This window comes from Pelodiscus sinensis, chromosome 8, assembly GCF_052426305.1.
Source record: "Pelodiscus sinensis isolate ZL-2025 chromosome 8, ASM5242630v1, whole genome shotgun sequence".
Taxonomy (NCBI): Eukaryota; Metazoa; Chordata; order Testudines; family Trionychidae; genus Pelodiscus; species Pelodiscus sinensis.
Genome location: NC_143059.1, coordinates 32,941,553 through 32,952,803, shown reverse-complemented (window position 1 = coordinate 32,952,803; position 11,251 = coordinate 32,941,553).

The following is an 11,251-nucleotide window of genomic DNA, read 5'->3' as shown; positions in this document are numbered from 1 at the left end:
TGCTCTTTCAGACTATTTCAATACATCATTAGGGAGGCATGAGCATGACTCAGGCTTTGTCTGCTCTGGCAAATGAGTGACTATTGTTGTTCACAGTTGCTCAAATCCCCTCCGCCCTCCTCCCAAATGACAAAAGCTTTGTCAAGGCAAATAATAGCAGGCTGAACCTCTCTGGTCCTGCAACATCTGTGGTCTAGCAATTTGTATTACAGAAACAGGATGATGCTGGACCAGAAAGTCCAGGTGGAGAGCTAGAGGCAGGAGCCCTACAGGGGCTAGGAGCCTAACTGGGCTGGCTACAGGGACATCAGTGGCCAGGAACCCTTCTGTGAGAGTCTGGCTGAGATGGCGGCAGGGAGGCCCGAGTGCTAGCCATCTCCACTGGGGCAGCAGTATGGTGGGGTGGGGCCAGGAGACCCGACGGTGGGACTGCGAGCTGCTGTGGCACAGCCGGTGGGGATGGGAGCCCCAAAGGCAGGACCAATTCTGCTGCAACAGGTCTGGGGCCATGGTAGTGGAGCAGCAGTGTGCCATGGTGAGGCTGGGAGTCCGGCAGTAGGACCACTGGCTGCTGTGGCAGACATGGTGGGGCCAGGAGCTTGGCGGGCTGGCAGGGCAACAGGGCCAGTGGCAGGGGAGAGCCAGCCAAGAGGCCAGCAGCTGGACTGGAGCAGAGCCGAGCTGGAGAGCAGGTGACAGGGAGGCCAGAAATGACCTCCTCTGGTCTGGAAAACTCCCTCATTTGGGATGAGTCAGGTCCCCAGGGTGCCAGACCAGGGAGGTCCAATCTATATAAACATTGCAAACTATGCTTGTAGGGGGTGGAAAGTTTTGTCAGCAAAAAGCACAGACATACAGTGTTTATGCTGCCTGACTTTTAGGGACACGGCAGTGTCGATACAGCCATGTCACTAAAAGGTATTTAGTGTAGACATAGCCTCAGTGCAACTAGCAATTAGCTTTTCTGAAACAGTTAAAATAGCACTCTTTGCAATGGAATTGTTTCTTGCCTGCAGTCACATGCAGGATGTCACACCAGGGTTGTATTTTGCAATATTATTGATAGCATCATAGCATAAAAATCTTGTTAGAAGAAATCACAATTCCCAGTTTGCCCCTTTAGCTGAAAAACTGTCATTGATGACTGCAAAATAAACTTTCCTTCATAGAAAGCACTTTTGACAGTCTCAGCTATTTGTGATGGTTACACATTTTTTCATACATTTGTGCCACTGAACATAATTCCTTCCTGCCCCACTGGTAGGCTGCTCTTGGAAAACAGTTTTATGCAGAATGCTGCTGCCAACCTTTCACCTGCAGTACAAAGAAATGTGACCTCATCCTAGCCCCAAAGTTTTCCATTCATTTCAGAATTATTAATTTGTATTACAGAAACAACTCGAGGCACCAACTGAGATCAGGGCCCCATTGTGCTAGGTATTGTACAAGTATCATAAGAGGCAGTCTCTATATGAAAAGCTCACCGCTGAATAGACAAAACAGAGAAAAAGTGAGAGAAGGGGAGGCACAGAGAGGTGAAGGGAGTTGCACAAGGTCACACAACAGATCAACGGCAGAGCCAAGAATAGGATAGTAGGTCTCTTGAAACCCAGTTCAGTGCCCTATTGACTAGAACACACTGTTGCTTCATTTTGAAAACTGTGGAATATCTGCAGCCTGCCTTCTGGAATTTGTTTCTTTCTATCTCCTTCCTATGCCACTCACAGGTCTACCACTCTTCTCTTTCCTATCTTGCATTTCAAAACAATCTTAAAAGTGTTGATTTGAGGACTGTTTTTTCCTGAAGCTCCTGTTACCTGGGACTATCTTCTTCCATCTCTACATTGTTTCAGATCAATATTTATAAATGTCACTTGAGGCCATCACTGTTCTTTCTTGCCCTATTTCCATTTCCACCTGCTTTCTTTTTTATTATTATTTAATTTTAAGACTGCAATTATTATTTAACTCCATAAAACATTTGGGGATGGTTTTCATGAAACATTAAGTTGAACCATATGGCTTATAGCAAAGTGGAAATTTGCAAAGGGGAGATGATTTAAATTATGAACTTCAGTGGAGTTGAGAGTCAGAATTTAGTAGCCTTATACCTAGGGATAATTCATAATGAAAAATCATTGGAATAGTTAGTCATTTATTCTGGGTTACTTACCAATGTATCGCCTGTACCAGTAGGAAAGAGTGCCATACAATTAATACTGATGCTGTGCTTAGTTTGGTCACGAGTCTAGAATGAATATTTTGTGTGAAGTTGTATTTGTCTTTTGAGATCCACTACTGCCTCTTTATTCGGGCTTCAGTTGCAGACCAGGATAGGTTGGGAGGGATGACTATGAAAAAGTTCATGAGAAAGCCTGAAAGTTTTGGAAAAACTCAAATCCAGTGATACAAAAGGCAAGCGAGCGTGGACTAGGGAGTAGAGTTCCCAAATTATTCCTCTCGGGTCCTGGGAGCCGTGGCCCATTCCCAGGAAATAATTGTATGTAGTATTAATGCAAGTTCAAGCAGTGTACATGTACTTGGTTGATTCCTGCAATTCTATCTTATTTATAAATCACATTTGAACTGAAAACGGGGGCCTGACCAATCTGAGTTGCCTGCAACTCAAACATCACTACTAGCAAAAAGCTTCCCCAGGGACAACTGTCCCAAATCCTGCACTCTGGGGGGAGCTGCATTTCAGAGGGGCTAATGTGGGGCCTCCCCGGCCAGGCTTTTAAGTTTTTAATTGTTTGCAGCCCTCCTAGGCTCCACTGGTCAGTTTCTGCTCTTCCAACTCATGTGGGCTGCCACAGGGCCCTGATACTCCCCATTATCCTGTCCACTAGTACCACTCCAGCAGACTGTAAGGGGAAAACTGATCCTGACCTGGTGATGCAGCATCACTAGTGATGCAAATTTTGAGTCATTTAATTGAAGGACTATAGTCTGCTTCCCCCACCCCCACCCCAAAAAAACCCACACTGTTTTCCTCTGTACTACAGTGAGCGAAGAACTAAATATCTAGATGAATCAAAGCCAGACCTCACTGGCTTCATTCATACCACTGTCTCAATGAAGATAAGTCAATCACATCACAACCCCATTAGACAAAAGGAGTTTCGGAATAGCTGCCTACTGGAGGTTGCTACAATTTGAGAGTCATTATAGGTGGTGGCAATTTGGCTTTGATGAGAATGTAATCAGTCTTTGTGACGGGAGGGGCAAATTAGACATGTGAATGCTTCCTGGGCAGCAAGCAACAATGGTGGTAGGTGCAGGAGGGGAAAGAGTGAGAGGGGAATGTACTGTGTACTGCAGCCTGAAGATCCCTGCTCTAGAGGTCTGGGAATGGGGGAGGTTAGTGGGACAGGAATTAATCGCACTGAGGATCACTAATGGTTCCTAATTATAGGGCATGGGGAAGATGGAGGACGGAGATGGATCAGGGCCCCCTTGCCTGTATAAAAAATGTTACGGGGGGGCCCCCATACAGGTGATGCGCCCTGGACTCTGCACCACAATAGGAATAGTCCTGCCAAGAAACACAACTGTACTTCATTCTTTCTAATGTTATTAATTATAGCACCACTTATCAAAGTTCATTACATGTCTTGCAACCTCATTTTTCTCTCTAGACCAGTATCAAAGGTCTTTTGCAAAGTGAAAGGAGAGCGGTATCAGGGCAGATCAAATAGTGGTTTACTTCCTAGTCATAATAATACTGAGCTTATAGCTTTATAAAGAAGGATGCAGTAACTAAAATGTACAAAATTTCTGAAGGTAAATTTACCAAGGTAATTTACCAAGTACTGAGGTGTTCAGCAAAGTCAGACACCAGCATTCTACCGCACTTGTCAGTAATGTAGTTGAGTTCACTCGATTTGACACCTAAAACCGAAAAATTATCATAGAGATGCAAATGTAGGGTAAACAGAAGTAGATTTTCTCTGAACATTTACTTTGAAAGCCTTTTCAAGAAGTTCCACATGAATAAACAATTTTTTTCCTAACATAGCTGAATTTTACTGTTAGGTTCTTGCCTCTGCTGATTTTTTTTTTTAAATTTGTCAGTGAATAGTAAGTTAAGGAAAAATAAAATAGAGCTGCCAATTGTCATTTGTTAGGAAATTTGAAAGGAGAGATTTAAATCCTTTAAGATTTATAATCTTATTTTTGGAAAACAGGATAAAGCATGCATTTCAATGAGCTATTTTAAAATGTATAGAATTGTTCTATTTTCATTTCCCATTGTCCTTTTAAAAACCCACACGATTGACCACTTTGATATAGTCTGGATGGCTAATACATGGTAAGACATTTGAAAAGAGAAGAAAGTATAATTGCATTAAAATATTTTCCAAGTACAGGCAGTCCCCGAGTTACGCGGATCCGACTTATGTCGGATCCGCAGTTACGAACAGGGTTTGCTGCCCATCTCCCTGGTCTGCTGGAGACCAGCAGACCAGGGAGACTGGAAGCAAAGCCTCTGAGGACACCGGCGGGACAGCCGCGGCGCGTCTGGGCTGTCCGCGTGCTCCGCGGCTTTGCTCCCCGTCTCCCCAGACCAGAGAGACGGGGAGCAAAACCGGGGAGCACGCGGGCAGCGGACAGCCCAGACACACCGCGGCTGTCCCGCTGCCAGTGTGTTCCGTGGCTTTGCTTCCCGTCTCCCTGGTCTGCTGGAGACCAACAGACCAGGGAGACGGGGAGCAAAGCGGAGCAAAGCCACGGAGCAAAGCCACGGAGCACGCGGGCAGCGGACAGCCCAGACCTGGAGACCAGCAGACCAGGGAGACGGAGACCAGCAGACCAGACCAGACCTGGAGACCTGGAGACCAGCAGACCAGGGAGACGGGGAGCAAAGCCGCGGAGCATGGGGGCAGCAGGACAGCCGCGGTGCGTCTGGGCTGTCCAGCTGCCCCCGTGCTCCGCGGCTTTGCTCTGGATGCCTGTGGTACAGCAGCTGGGGTGCTGCCAGTTGGTCCTGTAGCACCGCTCTGGGTGCTACTGGACCAATCTGGCAGCACCCCAGCTGCTCTGCCCCAGGCGTCCTGATTCAGCCACTGCTGGTCAGCGCCGAGGAGCGGCGCTACTGGAGCAACCCAGCAGCACCCAAGCTGCTCTGCCCCAGCAGCACCCAAGCTGCTCTGCCCCAGGCATCCCCAAGTCAGCTACTGCTGAAACTGAACAGCACTGACTACAGGAGTTGTTCTGCTCCGGGCTTCCTGGAATCAGCCGCTGATCAGTTTCAGCAGCAGCTGACTTGGGGAGGCCTCTTCTTTTGGAAAAACCCCTCCTCCCAGTCCACACACGCTTTTTTCCGAAAGAGCTTTTTCAGAAAAAGACTTCTTCCTCATAGAAAGAGGAGTCCCAATATTGGAAAAACCCCTCTGTTCTTTCAATTTACTTTTGGAAGAGCGCTATTGCAGTGTGGACATAACACAGGTTTGTCAGAAAAACTGCCATTTTCCTGACAAAACTCTGTAGTGTAGACTTACCTTCAAAGAGACAGCTAATGCTATAAGAATATCCACTCTCAAGGGGCAGATTAGTGGGTGTTTAAGCCCTCATCAGCTGTTGTGCTGCCTTCAGCAGCAAGAGTGGGCAAACTCCACCTCAGCTGTGAAGAACAAATGTCACACAACAGCAGAAGCTTACCCTCAGTCCTCTTGCATTGTAATAAGATGTTTATACTGCACTCCTGTCTATGGTGTTTGAGCACATAGTTTAGAAAGCATTTCTATATTGTGCTGAACATGGTTAAAGAACATTGATAAGTTAGATGTATTCAAGGACAAAATTCACCTTAGGGTACTTAAGGAACAAGCTGAAGCAATCTCAGAACCACTAGCAATTATCTTTGAGAACTCTTGGAGGTTGCATGAGGCTCCAGAGGATTGGAGAAGGACAAACATTGTTCCCTTTTTAAAGACTGGTACTAAGAGGACACAGGGAAATATAGACCAGTCAGCCTAATTTCAGAAAGATATCGGAACAAATTATTAAGCAATCAATTTGTAAGCACCCGGAGGAGGGTAAGATTGTAAATTATAGACCGCATGGATGGATCAGGAACAAATGTTGCCAATCCAACCTAATTTCCTGCCCTCACAAGGTTACTAGTGGATGGGGGAGGGAGCAGTAGATGTGTTATAATATATCTTGATTTTAATAATGCTCCTAACACTTTACCACATGACATTCTCTTAAACAAATTAGGGAAATGTCCTTTAGATGGCAATACTACATGGTAGGTGCACAAATGGTTGAATAACCATACTCATGGAGTAGCTATCAATGGTTTGCTATCAGACCAGGATAGCAAACCATTGCTATCACGGGTGGGCCAAAGGGTCTGTCCTGGATCTGGTTCTGTTCAGTATTTTCATTAATGACTTGATAATGGAGTGAAGAGTATGCTTATAAAATCTGAAGTTAACATGAAATTAAAAAGGGTTTGGAGGACAGGATTAGAATTCACAATAATCTTGACAAATTGAATTGCTCTTAAATCACCAAGATGAAATTCAATAAAGACAAGTGCAAAATGTCAAAATTGGAAAGGAAAATTCAAATGTACATCTACAAAATGGGGGAAAACTGGTTAGGCCGCAGTTCTGTAAATGAGGAGCTGGTGGTTATTGCAGACGACAAACTGAATACAAGCCAACAATGTGATGCAGATGAAAAAAAGGCAAATATTCTGGTGTGTGTTAAAAGGAAGCACAAGCAATAATTATTCCACTCTATTTGTCACTGCCTCAGCTGAAATATTGTGTCCAGTTTTGGGTGCTACACTTTAAGAAAGATTTGGACCAAATGAAAAGAATCCAGAGGAAAGTAGCCAAAATGATAAAAGATTTAGAAATCCTGACTCATGGGAATAGATTAAAAAATAGTTTAGTCTTGAGAAAAGAAGACTGGGGGAGGATGGTTGATAACAGGTTCCAAATATCTTAAGGGGATAGTGATCAGTTAGTTGTACTCCATGACCTCAGAAGGTGGGACAAAAAGTAAGTGACTTACTCTGCATATGGAAGCTGTTTAAGGAAAACTTTCTAACTGTGAAGATAGTTAAGTATTGGGAAAGACTTCCAAAGGAGATTCTGGAAAGAATGGTTTAGAACAAGGGTCTGCAGCCTATGGCTTTAGAATCAAATATGGCTCAGTATAGAATCAGATATGGCTCAGTATGGAATCAAATATGGCTCTTTTGTCATTCCCAAAATACATGCAACATTTTCAAGTACAATGAAAAATTAATTCAAACTTTTAAAAACATGTGATTACTCATGTCAAGATGGTCTTTTCTTTAAATCTATTTCACCTTTAACTGTTCATTATAACCACCATCCATCCTCTCTACTCATTGGGGGTCCTGTATATTCTCTTTTTATTTGATTGGTCAAGAAATCTTTCCATCATCATACATGATAATGAACTCTGTGACCCCCTAAAAGTAAAAATAGTGAAGAAAAAGAGAGATGACAAGTACCAAAATGTTCAAAAAGAGTGGACAGACTTCTATGCATTTGTGAAGAGGTCTGATCTCCATCCATCTCATTTGTAGCTAAACTGTCCTCAAATAAAAAAAATCAAATTTAGAACAGCATTTCATGACAAAACATGCACCATTAACTACAAAATACCCTGTGCATGACACGTGAAAAAAAAAGCCTGACAGGAGCTGCAGGGAAAAATTAACATGGGACAAAATAGCCTGCTGGCATGGTCAAAAAAAGGTGGGAGCTTAAACTCCCCAAGTTATGTGGGTTCGTATGGCATTATTTGAAAGGGGGAGCCTTTCACTAATGGGGATTACGTGAAGGGATGCATGCTAAAAATTGGTCATGAACTCTTTGATGAGTTTCACAACAAGGACAAATTTCTTACAGAAAATTCAAGACATGCCATTATTGGCAAAAACAGTTCATGACAGAGCTGTGAAAATCGCCCATCAAATTGATAAAGAACAAACACATCTCAGTCAGCCATTTGGAAATAGAAATAGCAGATTTCAAGGAGTCAGATATCTGGGTGGAAAAATTCATCAAGCTGAATTCTGATTTAAAATGTATTACTTGACAACGTGCAGAATTGGGGCTGATATGAAGGAACTGGAGTGTTACCTCAGGAACAAAGGCAACTATAAAAATCTGGAGTGTCCCTATCTCAGAAGTGCAAGCCTCCTGTCCAATACTGTATCTATCACTGACAAGGATCTTACCCAATTAGTGTAAATTAAAAACAGACACTAAAATAAGTTACCACAAGTTTTGCAGGATAATTAACAATAATTAGGGAAAATGGAGGAAATGATTAAACAATCAATAATAAACAGCCAGCATCTGTAAAGTATAACACCTTAAAACTCTATACAGGAACTATTAATCAGGCATGAAGCCTTTAACACACAATACTATAGCACAATTCCCAGGTGGTATTAGGAAGAAAAGAGCGGAAGTACAAACTCTGGACAATAAGGAAGTTTATATTATGGGGTAGATGGAAGTAAAGTACAGTGTGAAGCCTGAGATCTCAACCGTTGAGCTATTTGAAAGCTTGTGAGGAGGAACACCAGGGAGATCCCAGTGGAGAAAAAGGTGACAGCTGTGGATCCTGTGATGGTAACTATCTGCTCCTTTCTTCACTATAGCACTGATGGAATTCCTCAGGGCTACCGGCCTGGGCTGCCTGAGGAGTCTCACTGTCTTCGCTTGGTCTCAGATGGAATGAGGAGGAGAGACACACTTTGACTGATAGGTGAAGGGGCCTTTTATTACCTCAGTGGTATGAAAGTTCATATGATTGACCGCCCTGAAGTACACAACTTCTGAGGTAAAAGAATGTTCAGGAGCTTCTGCAGGGAAAATCCATCTGTAGCCGGATTGACCCAGCTCTGCTCTTGCTGATGTGATCAGGCCATTTCAAAATGAAGTTTCTCTCCCAAAATGGAGTTTTACAGAAACCATCACATAACATAACCTTACAACTTACAAAATCACTCACAACAGGAGCATGATGATAATGTGACTCTGCAAACTTGGAAACAACTTCCCGCCATATACAACATCATGCAAAATGTCAGCTTGGCCTTACTTTCAATGTTTGGCTCCACTTATATGTGTGAGCAGGCTTTCTTTCTTTGAATCACATCAAAGGAAATTTGAGCTCAAGATTGACAGAAGACAGCCTGAATGCATGCATGGAGCTGAATTTGACCAGTTCTGCTGAAAACTTCAAAGAAATGTGTGAAAAGATGCAGCAGCAGAAGTCTCATTAAATAGTCTGAGTACAATGTTTCAGTTATGCTATTACTAATCATCATGTCAATTATCAATAATATTAAATTGTATATTTTCAGTCATGCAAATGGGCATTGTTATACTGCCTCTTGGTTGACCACTTGTTCTGAATTTTGATGAAGTTTGGCTCTGGTTCAAAAAGGTTGACAACCCCTGGGTTAGACAAACTTCTGTCAGAGATGAGCTATGTATTTGAGATCATGCCTCAGAGTGGAGGGATGACACCTCTTGGCCTCTTCCATTCCACCATTTCTATGATTCTGTAAAGAAATTGTACACTGCCTGAGCTACCTCAGGCAAGGTCAATATTCTGTAGTTCTTTCATCTCTTCAGACACCAGTTACTATTACAGGGCTAGCTGTCATTCCTGGTTCCTCTGAGGGCACCCCTCAAATGTCAGGCCTCATATGTTTACCTCTCTTGGAGTGGTGATAGAAATGTAGCCGTGTTAGTCTGGGGTAGTTGAAGCAAAATGCAGGACGATGTAGCACTTTAAAGACTAACAAGATGGTTTATTAGATGATGAGCTTTCGTGGGCCAGACCCACTTCCTCAGATCAAATAGTGGAAGAAAATAGTCACAACCATATATACCAAAGGATACAATTAAAAAAATGAACATGAAGCAAAATGCAGGATAAAAATTGTATCCTTTGGTATATATGGTTGTGACTACTTTCTTCCACTATTTGATCTGAGGAAGTGGGTCTGGCCCACGAAAGCTCATCATCTAATAAACCATCTTGTTAGTCTTTAAAGTGCTACATCGTCCTGCATTTTGCTTCTCTTGGAGTGGAATTCCTCACCCTTAATCTGGGCCTTGGGCAACACCACCCTGGCTGTTAACAGCACTTACTCAACAGGTCTGACTGAGTTCAGGTATTTTCAGATCTTCTCTTTGGGAGTCTGTGACCAATGTATAGTTGCCAAATAGCCAAACATATTAATTATTTTAGGAGCAAAGTCTTTAGAGAAAAGGGATTGTAAAACAACCAACACACTGTATGCATGTTTATCTATGCTAACAGCTTGTGATCCCCTGCTGGTAAGCTACACAGACCTAACTTCTTCAGATATCTCATCAGATCCCATGTCTGTGGCTATATCCAGGAGTGGCCAAAGGCCAGCTTCAGCACTGGCACCCCAAGCAGAAGGCGTGATCGGCGCCCCCACCTGCACTGCCATCAATGACCGTGACTTAATCATCGGGCGCCTGGGCACCCCATGAGACTGCCGAGTCGGCCTAGGCTCACGGGCCACCCCGGTTATGTCTACACTACAACTGATGTCAGAATAATTTATGTCATCATATTTATATCACTCAGGTTTGAGAATAAATCACTTAACCTACCCCTGCCCCGTACAACATAAGTTACACCGATACAAGGACTGGTATGGACAGCCACTCACAGGGGTGTCAACAGAAGAGCTTTCTCTTGTCAGCTTAGAGGGGCTATAGTCGAGAGCTGTGCCACTGTAAACTCTCTAAAGTAGCTGTGCCTTCAGTCTGGCTCTCCTGCATACCTACTCTCTTACTTGACAGAACATTCCTTTTGTTAACCTGCCACACTTCTTTTGATGTCTTGTATTCCGGGTCTTTTTCCTGTGCTGGCATTGTGTCTAACAATACACCTGTTTGCTAAAAAGTAGTTTCTCCTCAGCCATTATTTCTTTCCTATTTGTTTTTCCTCAGCAGCCCCCAATTAAACTAACTCAATACGTTCATACAGTAAACATCCCAATAATCAGGTCAACATAAATCATTCATAATTCAGTACAGAGCAGTTCACCAGACCTGTGTCACTAGTATGCTTTGGAAGACCTTCCCATGTACAGAGGTCAAACAAAAGCTCAGTGATGCCCCCATTCAAGTCTATAAACAAACAGGTCTTACATGAGACTTAGCTGATGTACATTTCTTGTGACTAGCCTCCACACAGAGGT